Source organism: Varanus komodoensis, unplaced genomic scaffold (genome assembly GCF_004798865.1).
Source record: "Varanus komodoensis strain SLA01 unplaced genomic scaffold, ASM479886v1 scaffold43, whole genome shotgun sequence".
In the NCBI taxonomy this organism is placed as follows: domain Eukaryota; kingdom Metazoa; phylum Chordata; class Lepidosauria; order Squamata; family Varanidae; genus Varanus; species Varanus komodoensis.
Genome location: NW_025335985.1, coordinates 7198673 through 7221929, shown reverse-complemented (window position 1 = coordinate 7221929; position 23257 = coordinate 7198673). Strand labels below are relative to the sequence as shown.

General features: G+C 62.9%; 1 protein-coding gene across 1 annotated transcript in view; it reads right to left on the bottom strand.

Moving 5' to 3' along the window:
- Nucleotides 1-20072, bottom strand: part of CNTFR (ciliary neurotrophic factor receptor) — a 247450-nt gene extending 227378 nt beyond the window's left edge. The window contains exon 1 of the mRNA XM_044444044.1: nt 19978-20072. The gene's annotated coding sequence lies outside the window, so the exon portion shown is untranslated. The remainder of the gene's footprint in view (nt 1-19977) is intronic.
- Between the last annotated feature and the right edge of the window lie 3185 nt (nt 20073-23257).

The following is a 23257-nucleotide window of genomic DNA, read 5'->3' as shown; positions in this document are numbered from 1 at the left end:
GGGCAGCTCCACACAGCCGGGAGCGAGACAGCCCCTTCCCCAAATGGAGAGACCCTCCCAGGGACTCCTGATCGGCTCCTTCAGACTGCTGTGCTGCTGACTGCCTGCTGCGGCGACCGGGACCTGGCTCCCCCTCGCAGCCGTCGGGGAGAGTGGCCTGCTTCTCCCTGGGGCCTCCTGGGATGCCGCCTGAGGGGGCCGGAGTGGCCGGAGAGTCGTCCCCACGGCCTGGGCGCCTCTCAGGGACATCGGGGCAAAGCAGGGTAACCAAGCAATGTGCAGCTCCAGCCACGAAGGTGCGGCAGACGGACCACACGCCACGGAGGTCCAGCTTCACGTGCCTTTTGAAAATGCTTGGCTCAGGCTTGCTCACCTGCTCCATTGCCCCCACTTCCTCAGCTCAGGCAAACAGGCAACTCTGGCTCTGCATGGCTGCCACGTCCCATCCTAGCCAAGCGTCAACTCTGTTTGCAAGTTCTTGCTGCTAAAACAAAGGCTAGAGCTCCATTTTTCTTCTAATTAATTAAAATAATTTTTGATTAGCCTATCTGGCAGAGTTGTTTATAGCTGCTTAGCCAGTAAACTAAGCAAGAAGCATCCAGATAGGGCTTTACAAATAGAGCAGAAAAATGAACCTAATTCTTGTTCGCTGAGCATGGCAATGTGAAAGTACCGTATTTTTCGCTCTATAAGACACACCTGACCATAAGACGCACCTAGTTTTTAGAGGGATCCATGGAAAGCTTCCTGATACTCACAGGCACATTCCCCATCACTTCCCCGTGGGCTTCATTAAAAGACGGGTTGCCTTTTGAAAACACACACCGACCTGTGATTCACAGCTCTCACCTGCGCGGGAGGAGGGGGGCGGAGCAGGGCGCGCCGAGCGTGTGCCGGCCAGGTGTGGTGCAGCCTCCATTCCAGGATTCCCACCCCCATGCTGGACTTTCTGCCATGTCTGGTCCCCTCAAATGCTGCCCCACACGGAGGAGGAGGGCTCAGCCGAAACCCAGGAGAGGATCCGCCTGACCGATGGGGTCACTGGCCACGGCATGAGTCCGGCAGATGCTGCAGGGCCTTGCGAGCTCCTTGGATCAGGGAGATGTCTCTCTGTCTCGTGTTGGTAAAGCTGGGCTGGATGAGAGCACCCAGAGGAGGCGGGGGGGCGGGGGGGGGGGGGGGGCGCCTTTCCAAAGACTGGTCCAGGTGCCTTTTGAGCAACTGACCTGGAACATCTCTAAGAAATGAGCTCCCAGTGGAGGCGGGGGTGGGGGGGCACCGCAGTGGAGAAGACAGTAAATGGAAACTCGGAGGAGCCACGCTGGAAAAAGCATGCCATAAAATCACTGGGGAGGAAAAACAGCTTCTCCTAAGTGAAACTTTTTAAAATAATCTCCTTCTTAATTTCCTTTTCATTTAACATCTTTAACGTTTAAATCTTTTTTAAAAAATAATAATAAAAGGGGATGTTTGGGCTTTACCTTTTAAAATCTATGTGGTTAAAGTGGCCCTATTAAAACTCTGCCCTTTGCCAAGTAAATCCTCCCCCAATAAAACAGTGTTAAAGCTCGAGGAAATTAGCTGAGAACTGGGATTGATCCCAGCCTCCCATAAATGGGAGGACCTTGGCCCATTAATCAAACGTGGCCAGCACTTCGGCGGATGATCGCCTCGCCACATGATCTTCCACCACTAAAAGCATGTTAAATATTTATTGTGGCTGAGCACTAAAGCACCTTCCCTGGCGGGAGGAAACCTGTTACCTACACACACACACACACACACACACGCCACAGGCAACGGGAATGGCCAGCCCACCCTCCTCTCTCCTGCAGCCACGTCGTCCTTCCCCGCTGGCCTCCCGAGGGCTCCGCCAGGATGCTTGCTCCTGGGCGCGCTCCTGCCTCACCTGCCGCGCTCGGGGCTGCGCAGAGGGAACAACGGGGGCGAGGAAGAGGCCAGCCTGGAGGAGGAAGGCAGGACTGGCACCCGCATGCCCCGCCTTCCCTGATGTACATCCAGGGGAGAATGAGTGGGGCTCCTGCATGGGGGAAGCGGGCGCTGAGCGGCCCCGCTCTGCAGGGCCCTCTGTTCCTCAAGGGCTCCTGGTCGCCCTCCCGCTCCCAGGGGGCTCCCTCCCGCTGCACAGGGCCGCACACCTGGGCCAGCCGCAGCCAAGCCCCACCTCCCCCCACCTGGCGCTCTTCGGCTGCTTTGCACGGGGCCAATGCTTGAGAAGGCTGGGAAGAGGAGCCCCAAACACCTGGAGGGCACCTGCGTGGGAAGAGCTGGTCCGCCTCCTGGGCTGCAGCGGCCGTTCCTTCCTGCTGGAGTGGCCATGAGGACAGTCCTCTGTGTGAAGGGCTGTTCCGGCCCAACTGCGCCTTAAAACCACGCAAAGGGAGCGGAGAGGCCTTGCGGTTCCCCACTGGCACCTGGGGACCAGAGACACACACGGACACGGGCGGCACGGGCGGAGGTAGACCCCTCCGTTTAAATTGTACCAATTGTTTCTAAATGCGAACTTCCTCAAGTGCAGCGTGTGGAAAAGCTCTGTGAGTGCTTGCCCCCCTTCGCAGAGATGCACCCCCTTTCTGAGCCTTGCTGGCCCCTCCCCCCCCTCGGCCCAGTTCTGCATCCCTCCGCAGCTCTGCCGCCTGTGGTGCCGAGACCTGACCAAAAGGGGGCCCCTCGCCAGATGTCTGCCGTATCACGTAAAGGCCAGGCTCACCGAGGAATGCTCCTGAGCTCCGCAGCCAAGGACTGCTCCTGAGCTCCGCAGCCAACGGCGGGTTTTCCCTGCACACGCCAATTACCCAAGTCCAGACGAAGCCATCGAATCACGCCAGGCCTGCGCAGGGGTGTCCCCACGTCCCGACTGTCACAGCTGGAGTCCAAGGGGAGGTCAGCCAGCTCTGGGCAGCTTTCCCCAGCAGGGCGCCCCTTGTGTTCTTGGTTGAAGCCACCCCCAAACCCGGTCCCTGGGGTCTGATTTCAATGCGCGCGCTTTCATGTGGCCGCCTCCTGGCGCGAGCCGGATGGTGCAGCGCAGGACTGGGGCTCTGGAGGTCTGGCTCGGGGCCCGGCTCGGCCCCGGGGGCAGCTGGGTGACAGGCCAGTCACAGGCTCTCGGCCCGACCCACCTCACGGAGCTGTCGTTGGGAGAATTACGTGACCCCCCCCCCCGGGGTTTTCCGAAGGCAAAAGGCAGGACACAGGCACGCTGGATGGATGAGGCACACCGACCCCTTGGGGCACTTCACTTGAGTGCCGTGCCAGCTTCTCCCCGGGGGGGCTGCGAGCGCGGCAGGTGCAGAGGTGGTCCTCGGCACCTTCCTCCCGACCGCCCGCGATGCTGGCAGCTGGGAGGGGAAGTGCAAGCAGGAGAAATAGCGGGAAGGGGGCTGGGGGGGGGGGAGTAGCAGGGGGCAGGGCGCGAGCCTCTCTGGCGCAGCAGGCGCCCCGCTGAGCCACTCTGTGCTGATCAAAGGTCCACCTGAATTCTGGAAAAATAGAATCCTTCCTCCGAGCTTCTCGGGGGGCCACCCCAGGAGAGCAGAGGCGTCCGCCACGCTTCCTTGGCAACCGAGCGCTGCCGACGCGCCACCCGCCAGCGCAGGCAGACCGCTCTTGCCACTCTGCAGCGGGCGCCCACCCGCCACGCTGCTGCTGGGGGTGACAGCGCTCCCCGCTCCCCCGGCTCCCACTCCTCCCGAGCTAAGCTCGGCTTTGGGGTGCACGGGGGCTCACGGGGCTTGCACCAAAAGGGGGCTTCTTTCAGACCAGCGGCCTGGGAGGCAGAGCTGTGGCTGCTGCTCCGGTGGGGGCTCGGCCGGTCTAGCTTGAAAGCCGTCCTGCTGGGCGGGGGCTTGCCTTTTGCCGCTGCCGCGACGCCGTTATCCCTTGGATTCCTCTGCCGCCCACTGGCCAGAGCTCTCGGCGACTGGGCAGCGAGCACCCCGACCGCTGCGGACCGAATGGGAGAGGCACCGAGCCCCCGCCCCTCCCCTTCCTCTCCACCACGGAAGACCCCCAAGCCCCTGGGCTGCACTCCTGCTTGGGTGCCCTGTGCACCGGACAGCTTTTGTCTGGAGCCCATCAATACTCGCCCATTTCCGCCTCCGCCGCCGCCGCCTCCTCCTCCTCCACATTAACTGTTCCCCAGTAATTGTCTTTCTGCACTGCTGTAAACAAAAGGCAGAGCCATCAGCACCGATTAACCTGCACACAGTCTGCGGCGACAACAGCCGCGCGGCTGCCAAGGCACGGGCGTCCTTTGCGGAACTGACTGGCAGCGAACAGCTTGTCCAATTAGCGCTCCCGGCCTGTCTCGTGGGCGCGCGCCGGCGTCCTCCGTGGGAGCCTCGCAGGCGGGCGTCACATCCAGCACAGCGACCTCCTCCCCCCGCCCCGATCCCGGGAGCAAGAGGCACTCCGGCGGATCGGCTGCAACGCCCTTGCGCCGGCAGGCCGGGGTGGCAGGGGTGGCGGGTGCACCCCTGGGGCCACACGGTAGGAGGTGAGCCAGCAGCGACCGGCCGGCCGGCCGTCAGGGGAGTTGCCCGGCTTGTTCCTGTGCCGCCCCACGGCAGAGGCTCTCTGGGCAAGCCCCGGCCGATCCCCTGGCTTCCGTGCAGCACCGCCCCCCCCCCAACACCAATTCTGAAAGGCTCGAATGCTGCAGTAGGGTGGCCCCACTCCTTTTCGCCTCTGGCCCTGCCCACTTCCGCCATGGGATGTGGCCCTTGGGCTGAAAAGCCTAACCGCCCTCAGTTCAAAAGCTGGTTAGACTGGGGAAAGAACCGTGGGCAGCCGTGGCAGCGTGGAAGTCCTCCTCTGAGCACACCATCCCTGCCCTCCTGGGGGCTGCCTGGGTGCTGCCTGGCTGTCCCCGGAAACCCGGCCTGGACAGCACAGCGCGCCTGGGACCCACTCAGCACTCCTTAGGGGACTGACTGTGCAAGTTGTAGTCCCTTGATTACATTTGCATAAATCTGCATGTGACTAAAACCAACTGCTCTCAAAATAACAGCCTTCCTGGATCAAGAGACGCAAAGAGCGGGCTTGCTCCGAGGATGGGGAAGCACGGCCATGCTGCGGCCTGCTCGGAGGCGCTCCGCCTGAGACCTTGTCTCTGTGACGGTGTGGCAGGGTCAGTGCCATGTTTCCCCGCGATATTCCAAGCTGATTTCATTCAATAGGTGCAGCACAACGACCGTACTCCTCGTGTTCTTACAGGAGCGCAAGCTGAGGCAGCAGGATGCCCCGTGCGAGGCCCCAAGCTCAGCCGGGAAAGGTCGTGCAACCAGCCGCGCGCTCCTTCGCATCAGCTGCTCTCCTGCGAAATGCGGGAGCCTGGCTTCTGTTTGCCCCGGTTTCCAGAGCAGCAGCTGTGTTAGCCTGCTGCAGCAAAGCCCACAGCGAGTCCAGCGGTACCTGAGGGTTAGCAGATTCACTCTGGCCCAAGCTCAGCTGTGTGATGAAGCAGACTCCAGGCCCTGGACGCCGCAATGAATGAAGCCGTTGCAAATCTGTTGGCCTTCAAGGTGCCACAGGACGCTTCGCTGGGCTTCCTTCCTTCCCGCAGAAGCCATGCCGATGTTTCCTCAGCAAGGCTTGTTCTTCTGTGTCATTCATAATTCCAGCTTAAGGAATGCTCTTCACCAAGTTGCCACTACAAAAGCTCGGTGAACCGGCCTTTAGTTTTCTGGACCCCCCTCAGCCCACTCTTTAAATTATACTTTGCAGTGAGCGGCGATGCGAAACCCCACAGTCTCCGCAGCACGTTGCCCTGGCCGCTCTCCTGCTTATGGCACATTTGAGGCTACGAACACAAAGACATTTTCAGCACTGCGGTCTCCAGATTCCATTTTTGCTCACTCTCTGATTAAGTTACACGTATGTTGCCAGGATTTGGGTTCGCTTTATGTGTCTCCTTTTGGGCAAGACTTGGGGTTTTTCTGAGCTGCCTTTTATGGCTTCCTTGACTTTGCCCATGAACCACACTGGCACCCCCTTGGATGTCTTGGCGCGCTTCCAAATCCGTGGCAAGCCTCCCATTAGCGCTTCTGTTAGCACAGCTTTAAAAATCCTCCAAGAGCTTTGAAGGGATTCGACTCTCTTAATTTTCCCTTTCAACTGTCTTTTAACTAATCCCCTCACTGAGCAGCTTCCACTTCAGAAATCAAATGTGACTGTGTCGGACTGGCTTGCCGATGGCCCACCCACCTCGTCGACGCGGAGGCCGGCAGCACGGAGCCGCCACGGAGCCGCTCCACAGGGCCCCGGGCCCGGCTCGGGATGAAGCGCCTGCCCAGCCCCACGGCGGCCGTCTCGTCTCGTCTCGTCACGGCAGCGGCCGAGTGACCACCCTAAGCCTCGCTGAGTTCTTGCTCCGTCACGGTATCACCACCACAACTGTGGTCAGAGAAGTGAGCGCACGGCCCACGTTCCATCTGCCATGGTGGAGGAGACTGCTCTGAAATATCCTGCTGATTTGGCTCTGTGGCCTCCCTGGCAGACAGAACGCCACCCGGCCTTTGTCTAACCTGGCTGCCCTCGTTCAGAGGGCAACATCCCACTCCCTGGCCAGGTGGGCTGGGGCTGATGGGAGTTGTAGTCCAAACCATTGGTGGGGCTTGGCCTGGGGAAGACTGCTGGTAATTTGCACCTAGGAATACTCTGATCTCACGCATTTTCTTTTCAATTTGTACACATGGCGTATCCATGTGCTCATTTAATGCCACCAACCGCCCTGGCTTCCCCTATCTTGGCTCAGGCCCTCTGGAGTTGTAGATTATCTCATTTGCTATTCAAATTCATGTAACACTTTTCCACAGAAAAAATACAGCGGAGCATACACACCGGCACCCACATCCCATAAAATTAAGGCAGCCGCGATGCGTATGCCGGGCCGGCCCCAGGTGGGCTGGGTCCCTGGGCTGCCAGTCTCTTTCAAACAGCTGTCACTTCTTCCCTGTTTTGAGTGTGAAAGGCATGTCTGGCACGATCCTCCAAGGCAGCCTTTCCCAGCCAGCTGCCCTCCAGATGTGAGACAACAGCGCCCATAATCCCCAGCCCCAAAGGCCATTCCCCGGCTGGGTGCCTGGCACAGCTCTCGTTGCTCTCGTCCGCCTTTCCTCCTGGACCGCCCTCATGGGAACCGTGGGAGCTCAGTGGCCAAAGGAACAGGCCCAGTTCCATTCGGGCCAGCACTGCCAACACTGACTGGCAGCAGCAGCCGCTCGCCAGAGCAGCAGGCAGAAGCCCGTCCCAGCTCTCCCAGGAGACTGCAGGAACCGGGCCCGGATCTTCTGCATGGAGGCCGTGTGCTCAAGCGCTGAGCCGATTCCACTCCCCAAGCGTCGTCGTATCTTTTTTTTAGCTCGGGTCTTTACTGCACCGAGACCCCTGCTGGGCCCACTGCATTCCTCCGGGGTGCGCGGAGACCGCGCGTTCACCACCCCCGTGTGGCAGCTGTCGTGCAGCACGTCCTTGTGCACGTGGCCCCCAGGCGGCCCGAGGAGAACGGCTCGGTACCTGCGGGGACCCTCGCGGCTGCCCCGTGGCATGAGTGGAAGCGCCCCAGAGGTGACCCCCGAGGCAGCCCTCCGCCGAACGGGCCAGGGCAGGGACGGGGCTGGAGGAGGCAGGAGCGGATAAACCTGACACGAGGCGGAAAGTTTGATGGAGGGGCCGCTGGTGGCTTGGAGGCTGCTATTAATGGAGAGCTCCCCCTAATTGCTTTTGTGTAATTGGCGGCTGCTAGGCGGAACTGGGTAATAAATGAAATCCAATTACATTTTCTCTCCGTATTTATTTTATTAAGCAGAATTCGTCAAGTGAGTGAAAGCCCCCCTCCAAGGTAATGGCTCGTGACCGAGGCGGGGGCAGCCTCTATTCCGCTGCCTGGCAAAGCGCATGGTACGGCCCCCTCCCACCTGGCACGCGACGGGGCCGTCCCTGTGCCCCGCAAAGTGCCCGCAGGGCTGCACCACCAGCGGACTCCCAGAGCGCTGCCCAGGACCGGGGGCTCCCGGGGGAAGCGCAGGACTGCTGGCCGCCAGCCGAGGGCCACCGGGCCAGCGAGCGAGGCTGCCCTCCGGTGCGGGGTTTGCCGGGAAGGCAGGCCGAGCACCGCATGACCTTCTTCCAAGGAGCCCCGGGAAGGTGCAGGTTGCTATGGCGGGCCAAAATGGGCGACGCTGGCTCACGGGCCAGGAGGTCAGATCGGACACGGAGGAAGGATCATGGCCTGGAGCAGTCTTTCCCCAGCCGGATACCCACCCGCTATTTTGACCACTACCCTGCAGCCCCCGACCATGGGTCACAGCCGGTGAGGCTGGTGGGAGACAGTCCAAAATATCTGGAGGCCCCCAGGCTGGGAGCCCACGGGCTGGCTGTCTCCCCCTTCTGGAGCCGCTGGGCCCGAGAAGCTCCCGTGGGCGCGTTACGCTGCTCTCGTGGACGAAAAGGGCAAGCAAAGCATGCCGGAGCTGGCCAAAGGCCTGCTTGGGCCAGTCCTGATTGCACGGGGGCAACCAGCTGCCCCCCCCACCCATGTTCCCCAGCATCCTGCCCCTGAGCCACAGACAGCCCCCGCCTCCGCCAGGACTCCGCCCGCCCCCTTTCAAGCCGTCCCAGCTGATTGCCTCCACTGCCTTCTGCAGCAGCAGACGCCGGAGCCCGGCTCTCCCTGCGTGAGGAAGCGCCTCCTTTTGCCCCCCGCCCCCCAGCCAGGCACGGCCAGCTTCATGGGGGGGGGGTCCTCTGCGAGTGGCGCTGGCGCAAGAGGGAGGAAAGCAGCTCCACTTCCGGCCCAATTTAACGCATTTCTGGACTGTCTCCACTTCCTAGCCTTTTTCCTAAGGTGAAAAGCCCTGGAGAGACGCCTGACCCGGCTCGTCGGGTTACCTTTCCTGCACTTTGCTAGCCTCACCGCAGCTTTGCCGAGACGGCTGCGACCGGCGCCGTGCATCGCACTCCAAGGGCGATCCCACTGTGGATCTGTGCAAGAGATTTGCACGGATGTGTTCAAGTCCTTCCCTCCAAGTCTCAGATCTTTAAAGTCCAAGCAGGGACTTGGCTCATTGCTGGAAATCTTTGAGTCCGGCCTCTTCTCGGGCCGCCCCTTCCCCACCCCCGGGAACCCCCTCCCTCCCACCCCCTCTCCTGGGTGTCTTGGCCACCATCCGGTGTGGGTGGCAGCCCTGGAGCAACTCGGTGGGAAAAGAGCAGAAAGTGCAGGTCCGGTCGAGTCGCTCGCTCCTTGCTCCCGCGTCGAGTGGCTGATGAGACCGGAGCCGGAGCTGGGAGCGAGTCGCTCGCCTCGAGTCCCCAGCACCAGGGACTCGCCAGACCAGAAGGTTCCTATTTGATTCCCATCCTAATTTGATCCCAATGATCCCCAGGATGGAACTGCCTTTTCACAGCAGCTCCACGCTGGGCCAACATTTCCCGCAAGCTCCCCGCCAGAACGGCAAGGTCTCTTTCCCGGCCAGTAATGGCCACTCCGGACCCCACTGGCACGCACTCCACTCACACTGGATCACTTGCGACGCCCCCCAGCAGGGACCCCCTTCCGCCTATTTGCACCCCTTTCAGTTCTGAGCCTCCGGCACGGATGTTCCGTGTGAAATAAGACTGCACGGGGCAAGCCACATTTCGGGAGCAGTGTTCAGTGTGCAAGCGCTGCCCAGCGGGGCGGATGTGTGACGGAAGCAGAACGTCCGCCTGCCATCGTGCCAGCTGGCACGGACTCCTCCCGAGTCAGAGGGAGGGTGCCCTGCTCCAGGTGTCACGGGCAGGCATGGGCCATGTGTGGCCGACTCGTCCGGGGCTTGGCAGGGCCTTGCAGCGCAGCGGGGAAGAGAAGCCGGTGACGGCCGTGGGGGCCGCCTGGGCCTGACGCGAGCCGCTCTCACGAGCCCTCGGCCGGAGGGCTTGGCGGGACTGGCCCGGGAATGCTGCCGCTCTTCCCACGCGGCCCGCTGGCTCTGGGCCTCGCCTGCCCGGACCCCCTCGGCCAGGCTCAGGCGACATGGCAAGCCACTGTGGGTCCGGCAGGCCCTTCCACGGCCCGTGACTTTTCCGGACCGCTCCGAAGCCAGACGTAGGCCAGCCCGTCCCGGGGGCAGGCGTGGCTCCATGTCTGGCAACCCGGCCGGCGACCAGGTCCGAACGGTCAGAGGAAAGAGGTCCGCGGCGTCCGCTCTCCGCACCCCCTTCCTGAGTGTGCCGGGCACCTCCTTGGCACACCTGCCGCAGCCAGAAGCGGCACCGCTCTCCCCCCGCACGCTCGCCCCTGCCGCGAGACGCCGTCCGAGGCCTCGAGGGAGGCGGAGGAGCCCCGCGGAAGCGCCCCCAGCCACGCCAGCCCGAGGCTCCGGGAGGTGCCCAGAGGACAGCCAGCAGGGCCCGCCGGGCCACAGGGCTCCGTGCGAGAGAGGCCACGTGGCCCATCCTCCCCACCCACCGTGCCACTGGCCAGGCTGGCTGGGGGTGATGGGAGTGGCAGTCCCACCCCGACATGTCTGGGGGGCTGGCGGAAACCCACGCCCGCTCCCCCCCCCCCCCCCCCCCCCGCCGCAGCACTCTTGCCACAGCGCCTGCTGCCACTTGCAAGCCCTCGCTGCTCGGTAATTTGTGGCAATGAAGTGTCATGGCAAGGAAAATATACAGCACCCCGAGAGCGCGTAAATCTCTGAGCCATGAATTTGTGCAGTCGGCGCACGTCCCGGCGCCCCACCCCCTCCCCACGTCCAACTCTCCCTGCCGGCCTCATGCAAGCGCATCCTTGAGCAAAGAGGCGCCAGCCCGCGACCGAGGGGAGCGTGCGACCCCTTCGCGAGCCCGACTCTGCCGGTGTGTTCGACGTGGCATCGAGCGGCGGGCCGCCTGCACGGCGCGCGGGTCCCAGTGGCCCTGGCGCGGCCCCTCCATGGGCCACGGCTGGGCAAGGCGCTTCCCCGTGGGCTGGAGCCAATCCGAGGCAGCCACCGGGCCTTTGTGGCACACAGAGCCTTTGCTGGGACCGCATGGGGACGCCGGTGCCATGGCTCAGGAACCGGAGCGGCTGGCCAATGCTCCTTGCCCGAGATGCTCAAGCGAGGGCTGCCAGGCTTCAGGCGGGGGGGCACTGTGGCTCAGGTGCCGAGCATCCCTGGCCCCCAGGCGGGGCGAGGAAAGAAACACTGGGGGCCACAGCTGCCGGCACGTGTCGACGGCACTAGGCCAGATGGGCCCAGCGGCACCGGCTCGTGCGCCTGCCTCTGGGCTCCTGCATTGGGCAGCGCGCCGGCCGAGCTGGCCAGACGCAGGCGGCACCATGGGACCCGCCCCCCAGCACAACCGGGGATGCCAGCCAGGGAGGGTGCTTTCGGGGCTGCCGGCCTGGGAAAAGGCCTCGGGAACGCAGCGCGTGGGATGTCGCCGTGCTCCCGGGACCCCGCAAAGCTCTCAGCAGGGCTTCTCCGCCTAGCCCCGTTCTGCTCCTCACGCCGGCCGCGGCTCTCCAAGGCCCCAGGTCCTTGGGGCGCCACACATGGCAGCAGCTGTGGCCCCGGGGTGCCCCCTCGGGGCCCGAGCTCAAAAGGGCGACATGGCCGAGCCAAACGGGGAGGAGCCAGGGCCAGAGGACGCCACGCAGGGCTGGCCCACTGAGCCAGTGGCTGCAGGCCCACCCGCCGGCAGCAGAACCCCAGGGTGGGCAGGCCGCGTTTCCCAAGCTTCCGCCGTACCTCCCTCCCGGCACCTCCCGGATCCTGCAACAGCCCTGCTGTGGGCAGGTCGGAGGGCGTGCCCGGTGCCCGACCCCCTGGCTGCCGGCGGCCCCGATGAGTGCGGCTCTGGGCGCAGGGAGTGCCGTCCCACCGAGCTCTGGGCAGCTCCCGTGTGGCAGAGTGGGCGGGGGATGCAGAGGGTCTCCCCACAGCCCGGCCTCCCCCAGCAAGCCTGCTGGGTGCTGTGGCATGACCTGCCGGACGGCACAGTGCGCCGCCCGGGCCGAAGGAGGTGGCTCAGCGGGAAGTCTGTCTGGTTGCACTGGGGGCACGATGCGGCCACTCGGCTCAGGCGCACAGTCGCTTCCGGCACACTCCTCTCCCGGGAGGCAGCTTGCTTGGCCTCAGGGCTGCCTCCGTCAAGCACAGCATGGAACGCACCCCCTGGCAATGTGCGGTGAGGCAACTTGGGGGCGGCTGCCGGGCTGCCTGCACCCCCAGAGGGAAGGGTGCTCGGCGGAGCAGGCTGCCGAGGGCCCGGAGCGCTCTCCGAGGAGCAGGCGGAGCGGACGTGGACCCAGGGGCCGTTCACGAGGGCAGGGCTGGCCTGCCGTAGGCGGCCTGACTGGTACCAGCACCGGCCCAGGGACCGCGTGGGACGTCCTCTGCCCCATCGCCAGCCGCTCTGGCTGGTGGGAAGGCTGCCGGCAGCGGTTGGTGCTCGGGGGGAAGCAGGCCAGCAAAGCCGTGCGGGAGACGGCAGGGAACGGCCACGCGTGCCCCAGGTCTCGCGGCCATCTCAGAGCGACGGCCAACCTGCTCGGAGGCATCCCTCACTGCACCCGTGCCGGGCCATCCCGTCGCGGCAGACACGCACCTGCGGTGGACCTCAGAGCACAGGGACGCCGGCTGGATGAGACCCCAGCTCCACCCGGCCAGCGCTCCACGCCCACGGCGGCAAAGCGGCTGCCCGCAGGACTCGCAGGCGGGGCAGGTGCGAGGCCCCTCCTGCCCACGCCACCGGTCCGCACCCAACCCAGCCAGGCGAGCGGCCCGGAGAGCTCCCTCCCCACCGGCTCGGGCCAGTACCCTTTGAAAGCCGCCCAGATGGGCAGCCAGCACCACCTCCCCGGGCAGCCAGGTCCGCAGCTCAGCTATACACCGTGTGGAGAACCATCTCCTTTCATCTGTCCTGAGCCTCCCACCCATCAGCTTTATGGGATCACCCCGTTTTATTTATTTATTTGTTTATTTATTTATTTATTTATTTATTTATTTATGTCCCGATTTATATCCTGCCTTTTTCCTACAAAGGGCCCAAGGCAGCTTGCATCATTCCCCTCCTCCATCTTATCCCCACAACAACAACCCTGTGAGGTAGGCTGGGCTGAGAGTCTGTGACTGGCCCAGAGTCACCCAGCTGGCTCCATGGCTGAGCGGGGACTCGAACCCGGATCCCCCGAGCCCCAGTTCCATGCTCTGAACCACCACGCCATGCTGAGCCGCAATACCATACCGCTGGGTCCGAGTGCTCTGGCTCCACACCATGCATTCTCCACCCCATGCATGATTTTGAAGACCTCCATCCTGTCTCCTTCGCTCACCCTTTTTCTAAGGCGAACTGCCCCGGCTGTCCTTGCCCTTCGCTGGGCTTTTTCCCGCTGGACACCTGTTTCCAGACAAGGCTCGAGGGGGGCACCATCCTGGCAGCTCTGTTTCCTGTTCTGCTCCCAATCGCCTTTTCCACAGCCACTGCCCACTGGGCCGACCCCAAGATCCTTTCCTTGCCCCGTCCCTGCGAGTTCAGCCTGTACTCGGAAGTAGGGAGTTTTGGCCCCACAACACACAAAAAGGATAGCCCAGAGAAGGACTTGCTTGTAAAAAGAGGGAGCACACAAAGAAGAACCCCAATGCAGGGAGAGGGGACCCCCCCCGGCCTCTGCCATTCCAGCCGAGCTGCCCTTCCTTGGCTCTTCCCACCACACAAGCATCCGGACCTGCCGACGGGCCGCAGCAGGGACGCGGCAGCCTCCTCCTCCGCGCAGGCTCCCCCTCGGCCAGCTCCCCCACTCCTGGGCCAGTCCTGGCCCCCGCGGTGCTCCAGACGCCTCCATGCACCTCCCTGGCCCGAGTCCGCAATATCTGGAAGGCGCTCCGTTTGGCGTCGCTCCCCCCGCCGCCCTTCCTGCTCCAAGCGCTTGTTCCTATTTTCCTTGGACGCTTCTGGGGGGCCTTATCGGCCGATCGGAGCACAGCTGCAGCGCCTGGCCCAGCCTCCTGTGCCGGAGGGGCTGCCCTGTTTTCGTTTTCCTAATGGGCCAGATCATGCGCTTGATTAGGCAAGATCTAAATCGGTTCTGCCCACCGGGGCCTCTGCCGTGCACCAGCCACGGACCACGCCAGCCGCTCGCACTCGCAACCCCGTGAAAGGGCTCTGGCCGCCCATCTGGTGGCCACCACTTTTGGGGCCGGGAGGAGAGCGGAACGCTCCCTCCCTCCCGCTAAGCCTGTCCCGCAGCCTCGTCTAATTAGCAACCTAAGCCGAGCTCGCTGGAACCAGCTCGGCCCGTTTCTCCCTGCCCCGCACCCAACCCACAGAAACGGGCCGGCTTGGGCCGCTCGGCTGCTGGTGCATTCATTTTATGGTCGGGTCTGCAAGGAGCTGCCACAAAGCGGGCGGGGAGGGGGCTCCTCTGCAACCCCCCAGCATCCAGGACTGTTCCTCACTTCTAAAACAGGCTTGGGCCACGAGGCTGGCCACCCTGACCCCAGCCGTTACGGCCGGTGAAGCTTCTGCCCAAGTGGCCTGCGGCACGGGCTCACGGGACGGACCCACAGACGCGGCCGGTGCGAGCAGCATCGCTGCCCCCCTGGCCGCCTCACGGATGGGGCCTGCGCGCCGGCCGAGCACCAGCCCCTCCTGGGGCACGCCACAGGATCGCAGAAGAACGCCGTCTTCGAGCGGGAAGGGGCCAGGAGGCCGCCGGGTCCAGGCCCGGCCCAGCGCAGCACTCCGCGGCCAAGCGTCCCCAACACATGGCAGTCCGCGGTGCAGCCTCTCGAACGCTTCCGGTGCTGGCGGGCCCCCAAGCCCCCAGGCCCCGGGCTCCATCGCTGCGCTGCTCCGAAGGTCAGGAATTCTTTCTCGATGCTCAGCCAGAACCTGGCTTCCATTATTCCCCGTCCTGCACTCTGGGATGATCGAGAACAGATCCTCCCAAAGCATTCCCGGAGTCTCCTCATCCACTAAAAATGCTGAGGACCGACAGAGTCCCCCGCCCCCTCCCTTCTCCCCCGTCAGAGAAGGTGCTGCTGTGAGCTCTCGGGAGCCCATTCGGCAGCCAAGGGTGGCCCACCTGCTCGTTGCTCCCTCTGGCCCACCTGGGAGCGGCTTTGCTCCCCAGGTCATCATGGGGCACTTGGGCAGAGGCTGTGCTGAAGGCAGGCCAGTCACGTTGCGCGCCAGCAATCCCTCGGTCCCATCGCTGGCCCGTCCGCCAGGGAGGCAGCATCCATCCCACCGTGGCCTCAGTCCCGCAACGGCCTCTCCTCTCCTCTCCCTGTCGTAGGCCTTGGTTTTGTCCCCTCCGCTTGCCTCAGCAACAGCCTCTAGCTGGCTGGCTGCTGCAGGGGGTGCCCCGCGGCTCTTCCCTGGCAGGCGGCCCTCCACGCTCCTCTTCAGGCACCTGAAGGCGGTTCCACAGAGCCACTGCTTCCACGGGGTGGCACTCGCTGCCTCGGCACGCTCACCATTGCTTCCAGTGGATCCCTTGCACAGCCCTGGGGGGACTTTCCTGTCCATCGTCTTCCTTGGATTCCACCTGGCTGAGTGCACTGGAACCGTCCCAAATTCCCTGGGAAAAGCGGGGCTTCCCAGTGCCTTTCGCTCGTCACCCCTGTTTCTCCCCAGCCTTCACCCCTCGCGTGGATCCCGGTGATGGGATGGATGTATTATTACAGTTCCTTGTAAGCCACCTTGAGAATTATCAGAGTGAAATGCAAGGCATAAATATCTTTTGCACGAAATGTATAAGCTTCCTGTGAAATTTCTCACCGGGTGGTCTGAGCATCATAATTTCCTAGCAGCAGCACGAAGGAAAGCGCCCTGACGCAGCCCCGGCCGTTCGCGCTGGAGCCCGAGACTGATGAGCCACCGACCCGCCTGGGACGGAGACGCCTCCAGCTCTGGCCCTGCACCGCACCTCGAAGTGCTTCTTCCCAGTGCCCGGGCCAGCAGGGCACCCGGGCACTTCGCCCGCAGAGCCTCCGTGCCCCTCACGCGTCACCTGCGGCTCGGGCACCTGGGACCCTCCTTCAGCGTCTGCCTTGCGCCATCCCAAGGATCCGCACAGGCCTGGGACGGGGAGCTTGGCCCAGGCCAGAGCAGTGGCTCCGTCTGCGAACCTCGGGGTGAATCCCTGGCAGCATCGCCAGACGGGCCAGGAAAGACTCCTGCCTGCAGCCCCGGAGAGCTGATGCTGCCAGTCAGTGCTGATAGCACAGGGTCAGATGAGGCGAAGTTCGGATTCAGTCTCAAGCAGCTTCCTATGTTCCCGACCGACCATCTGTCCAGGAAGGGGCCTTGAGCAAAAGCAGGGCGCCGCTCCACCAACACTACAACCTCCATCGCAGCCTCCCCCAACGGAGCAGCAGTCCCCATAATCCCCAACCAAGAAGCCCTTGTCAGCTGGGGCTGGAGGGAGCCATCGTCCAGCACATCCGGTCGATGAAGATGAACCCCACCGGCCTTCCCCAAGTTGGGAAGGCTGGCCTGTCCCCGGCAGCCATGCTTCTCCGGAGGTGCAAGCCGGGAAAGGCGCCTGCTGGCCCTGTTCGTGGAGAACCTTTGGCTACGGAGGACAGCCGGTCCTGCGCGGGAAGCCCCCGTGCGTCCAAAGCCAGACACACGGAGCCGCGGCTGCTCCGCACTGTAATCTGACTCGAGAAGTGGGAGAGCCGGCTGTTCTGCCCAAGCAGGCAGGCTGCAGCGCTCGGCCTGGCAACGGGCAGCGCGTCCCGGAGAGCTGCTCCAAAGCCAGCCCAGCTTCTCTCAGTGAGCTGGCCTGGCCGCACGTTCCCTCCTCACGAGTCCTGGCCAGGGGCCAGGTCCACCTCACGGCAGTGCGAAGGCCTTGCTGGCCGGCCGGTGGCAACGCAGGCAACGGAGGGCCGGTCCCCGAGGGCCCAGAGGAGGGGCGGGCGCACGGGGGACTGGCGTGCGGCGGGGAGACCCCGAGCCACCTTCTCCCCGCTCCTGCCAGCTTTGCTCCGGGCCACTCATTCATTCATGGAGCTCAGCTCCAAGCCGGTAACAAAGCTGCGAGACATTTGTCAGATCTCAGACTAGACCCATGGCTAATTTTACAACGCTAATTTATCTTAGCATATTATATCGCTTTAATTTTGTCCCTCTGGATCCCATTAGCACCGCTGTACCTTGTAGCCCAACGTGTAATGGTAATTGCTATTATTAGCAGTGTGCCGAACGCTGGAGCCGCTCCACAAGAACGGGAGTCGGAGCAACTGGGCCGTGCGGGCGGCAGGGCTCGGCACGCCGGACAGGGGGAGGCAGGCGGGGGGCGCAGGGGGGAACAGGTGGGAGGAGACGGAGGGGGGCAGTGCGCCCTGCCAAGAGTGGACGCGAGACACGCGGTCGGTCCTTTCCTCCTTGAAAGGGAGCGATGGGTGAGGCACACAGAATCCGAGTCGCCAGGAGCGAGAACGGGATGACGGAAGGGCGAGGCATGAATCCTGCAAGCTGCAGCGTTTCGCATCTGTCAGGCCTCCTGACCGGCAGGAGGTCAAGGCCGGGGAAGCGAAGGCGCCTTTGCCAAGTGCTCCGTCAGCCGGCAAAACGTGCTGCCATGAGATGCGCAGGAGCCGACAGCTCAGGTGCTTTCAGTGGGGACTTGGCGGGGCCACGGAGGCCAGCTGTGAGCGCGAGTTGCTGGGGCGAAGCACCCCTGGAGGCTGCCCCCCCCCCCGGGTGCACTGGCAGGCAATCCGGCCCCTGTCCTTGTGGCCCTGCGCTGCACTGACTCCAACCTGGCTATATCCTTCCTGTAATGAGGGGCCCCAGATCTGAATTCAATATTCCAGCTGCAGGAGCACCAGAGTCGCGTAGAGTGGTAGTGACACCTCTTTCGATCTAGAAGCCACACTGCTGGCTATGCAACCAAGGGTGGTGCTCGCCCTCTTGGTCACCGCATCACACGGTTGGCTCATGTTCAGTCTGCAGCCAACCAGCACCCCGAGGTCCCTTTCACAGGTGCTGCTCTCCAGCCACTTGTCCCCTGACCTGTACTTATGACACCCATTCCTATGCCCCAAGTGCAAGACCTTGCCCTTATCCACACTGAACGCCATCCTGTTGTCTCCTGCCCACTTCCATAGTCTGTCCAGGTCCTTCTGGATCCGGAGCACCTGCTCCTCAGTTGTGGCCACTGCCCCTGTTTTAGCGTCGTCTGCGAGTTCGAGCAGCTGACTGGCTCAGACACCCCCTCCTGCAGGTCACTGAGGAGAAGCCTGAGCAGGATCAGTCGCAGGACTGAGCCCTGGGGGACCCGCTCCTCCCCGGCCACCATCCCGATGCTCCCCCACCAAGAACAAAGAGGGGGAAGGCGCCGCGCTCCAGGCGGAGGGTCCGGCACGCACAGCAAGGCAAACAGCCTGATGCTCCCAATATTGTGCAGCCGCTGGTCTGGATGTTGCTGTTTGACCAGAGATTTGGCCAGTGTGGGGGGAAGATCCTCCGCCAGCAGCTTGATTGCATCCCAGCCTTGAGCAAACAGGCCCCTACAAGCCGCCAAGCCCCACGCAAATGTCAGGAGCATGGCCGAGAGGCGGTGCCGTTCCTCCCCCGGCCCCGCTCGAGCAGCCGGGCACGCAGGAGCGGACAGCCAAGCCCCGTGGGGCAGACCGACCGGGCAGCCACCCCTGCCGCTGCATCCCACACCTTCCGCCCCCGCAGGGAGGACGCTCGGCACCGGAGCCGGGCTCGAGGACCAGGGTGCAGGCGGGGCACGCAGGCAAAGCCGAGGCACCCTTCCTTTTCCAGTGCGCCTTTGGCCGACCCCCCGCCTGCCCTGGCGGGCGCATCTCTTAAAGAGAGAGGGGTGGCTGTCCCCACCTGGCACCACAGAGCATCAATGGGACCCGTGGCCCCCTCCCCACCACGGACCCCGGGCCAGGCTCCATTCCCGCCCCCGCCCCAGCATTTTGAAATGCCTGGCAATTGCCTTCCCTGGGTTTTATGAGGTCTCTAAGGGGATTAGCAGCCACGGACGCAGCAGTCCCCCTTCGCAGAAAACAAAATGCCAATCATGCAGTCAAAAATGGAAAAGATCAACCCTAACCAAAATCCTATTTCAGCTTAGAGCACCTGGGGGAGAAGAATCAAATCCATTACTCTGGATTCCACAGCAGTGAAATTCCCATCGCAACCGGGAGGCCCGTTCCTCCCCTTCGGTTTCAAGGAGCGATTCCCTCCCGCTCTGTGCAGGCCTCGGAAACGGTCTTGACTGGCATCCAACCGTAAAACAAAACAAGGAGAGGAAATTCAGAAGGACCCGAGAAGCACCGGCGGTCCCGTGGGAGCATCAGGCGCACCGTCATGGTCATGCCCCCCTCGGCAGCAGTGATATCAGGACAGCCTCGGATCATCGGCAGGACTTGCACGGTGACATCAGCACCGTGCCGATGACTCCGCTGAGCTCTGGATCATGCATGACCTCATGCTGGCACGGCAGAGCCACGGGCCGGTTCCCCGGGGAGCAGGAGGGCGTGCAAACAGGCGCTCGCCTGCAACACCTCCGAGCCACCCACCCACGCAGAGAGCGAGTCGCCTGCCGATCCCGAGTCTTACGCAGCGATTTGGGAGAGTTTGTCAGCTGCAAATGGGCAAAGCTCTCCATGAACAAATTGCAAGCAGCCACACAAATTCTGGGCCGCAGTTCTAGAAACCCAAACGGACACGGCGCTTCTGAGGAAGGGGCGTCATTTCTTCCTCTTGCCCAGGAAGCAACCAACAGGCAGTGGAAGAGGCGAACCTTTGGGGCCGACGGAAGCGAAGCACCACTCACCAGCACTCTCAGATCGGCATGCGAGCCCAGGGCCACCCCCGGCCACCCGGCCTCTGCCTGAGGATTGCCTGCTTTTAGGCTGCAGCCCTTACTTGCAGGGAAACCCTGTTGAGCTCAGAAGGAGTGAACAGGCACAAGACCGAAACACACATGGGGACGCACGATCGCACGCTTACCTCTGGGAGGTTCCGGGTCCCCAGGTGAGGGCCGGGGTGCTCATCCAACTCCTCTCAGCTTCTCTGCGTGCCGCCTATCCGTGGTCTCGGACTGGGCTTTCTGCCGAGAGAAACACACGTGTCACATCAGTCAAAACCTTAGGAGATGCTGGCGTGGCGCTTCACTACGGACGCCGATATTAGTGGTGCTTTCTCTGCACAAACCGTTTTGCAAAGAAGATTCCCACGATTTACCTTAAGGGCCAAAATGGAGCCATCACCTTAAATCTGTGCCTTGCAACTACATTTCTCGCTTCCATGTTTTACTCTAGAGCAGGAACAGGGACCCCCACCCAGTCCATTTCTAAAAAGTCCGACAACAAGGTCGCCTCCGCCCATGCCAGAGTTCAGCCCACTTCACGCATTCCAGGGTAAACTTTTTCCGATACGTAACACCCAGGTACAGGTTTAAACCGGCGCCCGTTTTCGCCCGATCCCCTTTCATGGGGGCACCATGGCCCACTGCGGTCCTTCTCTCTCCTTTGCAGAAGTCTAGCCTAAGGAACGTTGGCCTCCCTAAGGACACCTAAGCGAGACCCGGGGATGATCCCGGATTCAGACTCCAGGAGGAAGTAAGGGAATGCCCCGACACAGGAATGATGGAACACGGCGCCTCGGCGTGGCCGGCAATGGGGTTTCCTCCATCTAAGACACGTGCTCCCCCCGGCAAGGATAAGTCAGAGCAGCGCCGCTCTCCGAACTCTGCTTTCACACACTGAATGCACCAGTGCTTCCTCACACCCAAGCTGGCCTCTCCGCAACACTCCTGCGAGGCGGACCGCTCTTCTGTCGGAAAGCACACCCGCCAGCGGTTACTCGAGGAGCTCTGTGCCACCAACTGCCCCTTGATGCATCTTGCAGCCCAACTCATGGGGTGCCAGCCACAGAAAACAGAGCAGGCGACCGAGAGCGCCGCAAGGGCCCCGATTCATGCCCGTGAATGGCCAACGTTCTTGCCACACAGCCCGGATGGGGAATTTTGCCAAGCAGGAGCATTTCGACATCTGTGGGAGACCTCGCGCTGACTCCCACCCAGCTTCTGGATCTGATCTTTAGAAGCACCATTAAACAGGAGTACATAAGGGAAACTCCCGCGTGAGGCTGATTGAGAAACTCATTTGCAAAGCTATAGGAAATAATTGCAAAGTTTTCCTGGAGCTTGAAGGAGGGAGAGGCCGTTTGTCACGCCGGCAGCCCGTGCCACACTCCAATTCATCATGCTTGTCAGGTGTCAGCCACTGAAAAATTTAGCCGTGCCTTCCCCTCTCCCACTGGGCACCCCATCATCCACGGCACATGCTGCCGCAAAGGCTGGGCCGCCCGAGAAACGGCCCGTGCACTTGGCAGCGGTGGCCACGCACTGGCCCCCCGAGCCCCGGCACTCGGCCCTCCCAGAGACGCTCTGGAGCATTTCTTCACGCGGGGATGGTGCGCCAGCACCGGGGCCACAGGTCCGAGGTGCCTTCTCCCTCTGCCACCCCATTACCATGCAGGGTGTGGGGAAGCTTAGTGCAGTAGTGGCATTCAAGCAGAAGTACAGAAACCGGTTTCTCTGTAGCCGTGATCCCGCTGCCCAGATCTTGGGTGAGCAGCTTATGGGCGACTTCTGTTCAGAGAACGGGAAGTGCCCTTCTCACGAACTTCCAGCCTGGAAACTGCTCTGCCTGCGAGCTTCCCCTGTGCAGCTGCTTGGCCCCCCGTGTGAGCAGGACGGCGGGCTTCGCTGGGTCTTGGTGGAGCCCGCACCGGGCGCTCCTGGTGCTGCAAGCCCCTTCCCTTCTGCAGGGGCGGGAGGGAGAGGCACTGGTCCTGGACGCGGCTGCCGGCCGGGAGGATCCGCGCAAGCCAGAAAGCGTTGCCAGGGACCCTCCGGACCAGGGGCAGCAGGAGGGGCACGGGCTGCTCTGAGGCGAGGCCAAAGGGGCCGGCTGAGCCTGCGTCCAGAACCGGAGAAGGTGAGAGGCCCTTTCGTGCCACACACGTCCCTGCCCGATGAGCCCGCCTGGGCACGGGGCCGGCTCAGTCCCAAGGGGCCCGTGAAAAGCCAGCCGCAGAGGCCCACAGCCCCATGGGGCCAGCGGGCGCCTGCCGAGGGCCCCGGCATCTGCCGGGGTGTCACTCGCTGGTCCCACCCGTGCAGTGATTGCAGCACAAGGCCGGTGCCGCCATCTCGCTTTCCCTGTTGGGCATCCACCACTACGGGCAAAATAGCCCCGGTCCAGCTCGGGAGGGTGCAGCGGCGCGCTGCTCGGGGCCCGGCCAATGCGTCTCCACTGCCCACCAGCTCCTCTCGCGGGGCTGTGCCTCCGCGTCTTGCTTGCCAGCTGGGGAGAAGCACCCGCGGGACGAGGCCAGCCAGCGAAGGCGCGAGGCGAGGTGGGTGCTCCTTGGCCCCGGGGGTGGCACTCCCTGCGGGCTCTGGCGCATGCGCCTCTTCGCTTCGCCCGTCCTGCCCGGACCAGCTGCCCTGGCACAGGCTCATCAAGCCCTTCCTCCAGCGGTCGATTTTAAGCAGGCAGTGTGGAGCAGGCATCCTCTAACTTATAATTTTTCTCCTTGTGCCTTGATTGCTATGTAATTCGGGTTTTTATGTTGCAATATTCTCGTGCTTAGAAAGATCGACACCTGCTCTTAGCCCCTATAGACATATGGGGTTATAAATCTGGGGAAATGAAAAACCTAAGAGCTAAAAGATAAAACGCTAACGATTCCAGGGCTGGGGAGGCAGCCCGAGCCATGAGCTGGCAGTGCCCGCCGTTCCAGTCCCCGAACCCTCATTTCTCACCCCAAATGAACTTCTGAGTAAAAAGGGGAGCTGTGGGGGACCGAAGGAGCCACTGGACGTCTCCCGAATTAGGAGAGTCGCCAATTTGGCGAGCTATGAATGGGGCAGAGGCTCAAGATCGGCCACGGCCACGGCTGGAGACCCTCCAGGAGGTGTGCATCAGCAGGCTGGGGCCAGGAGGGCTCCGGGACGAGGCGCACTTGACGTGGCTCTCCTTCGGGGCAGCCAGCCCCAGCCCAGACAGCCAAGAAACCGGGGGGCGGGGGGCACTTGTTTGAAAGCAACAGAGTCGCTCCTGTGTGCTTCACAAAGATTATTTCAGGGGTGAGAAGCCTGCAGGGGACCCCAAACTCCCATCAGTCCTTCTCAGCACCAGCCAAAGGTTGGGGACGCTGGGAAGTGTCATCCAGGAGCATCAGGGCGAGGCGACGAACACAGGAGGGGGAGCAGCAGCAA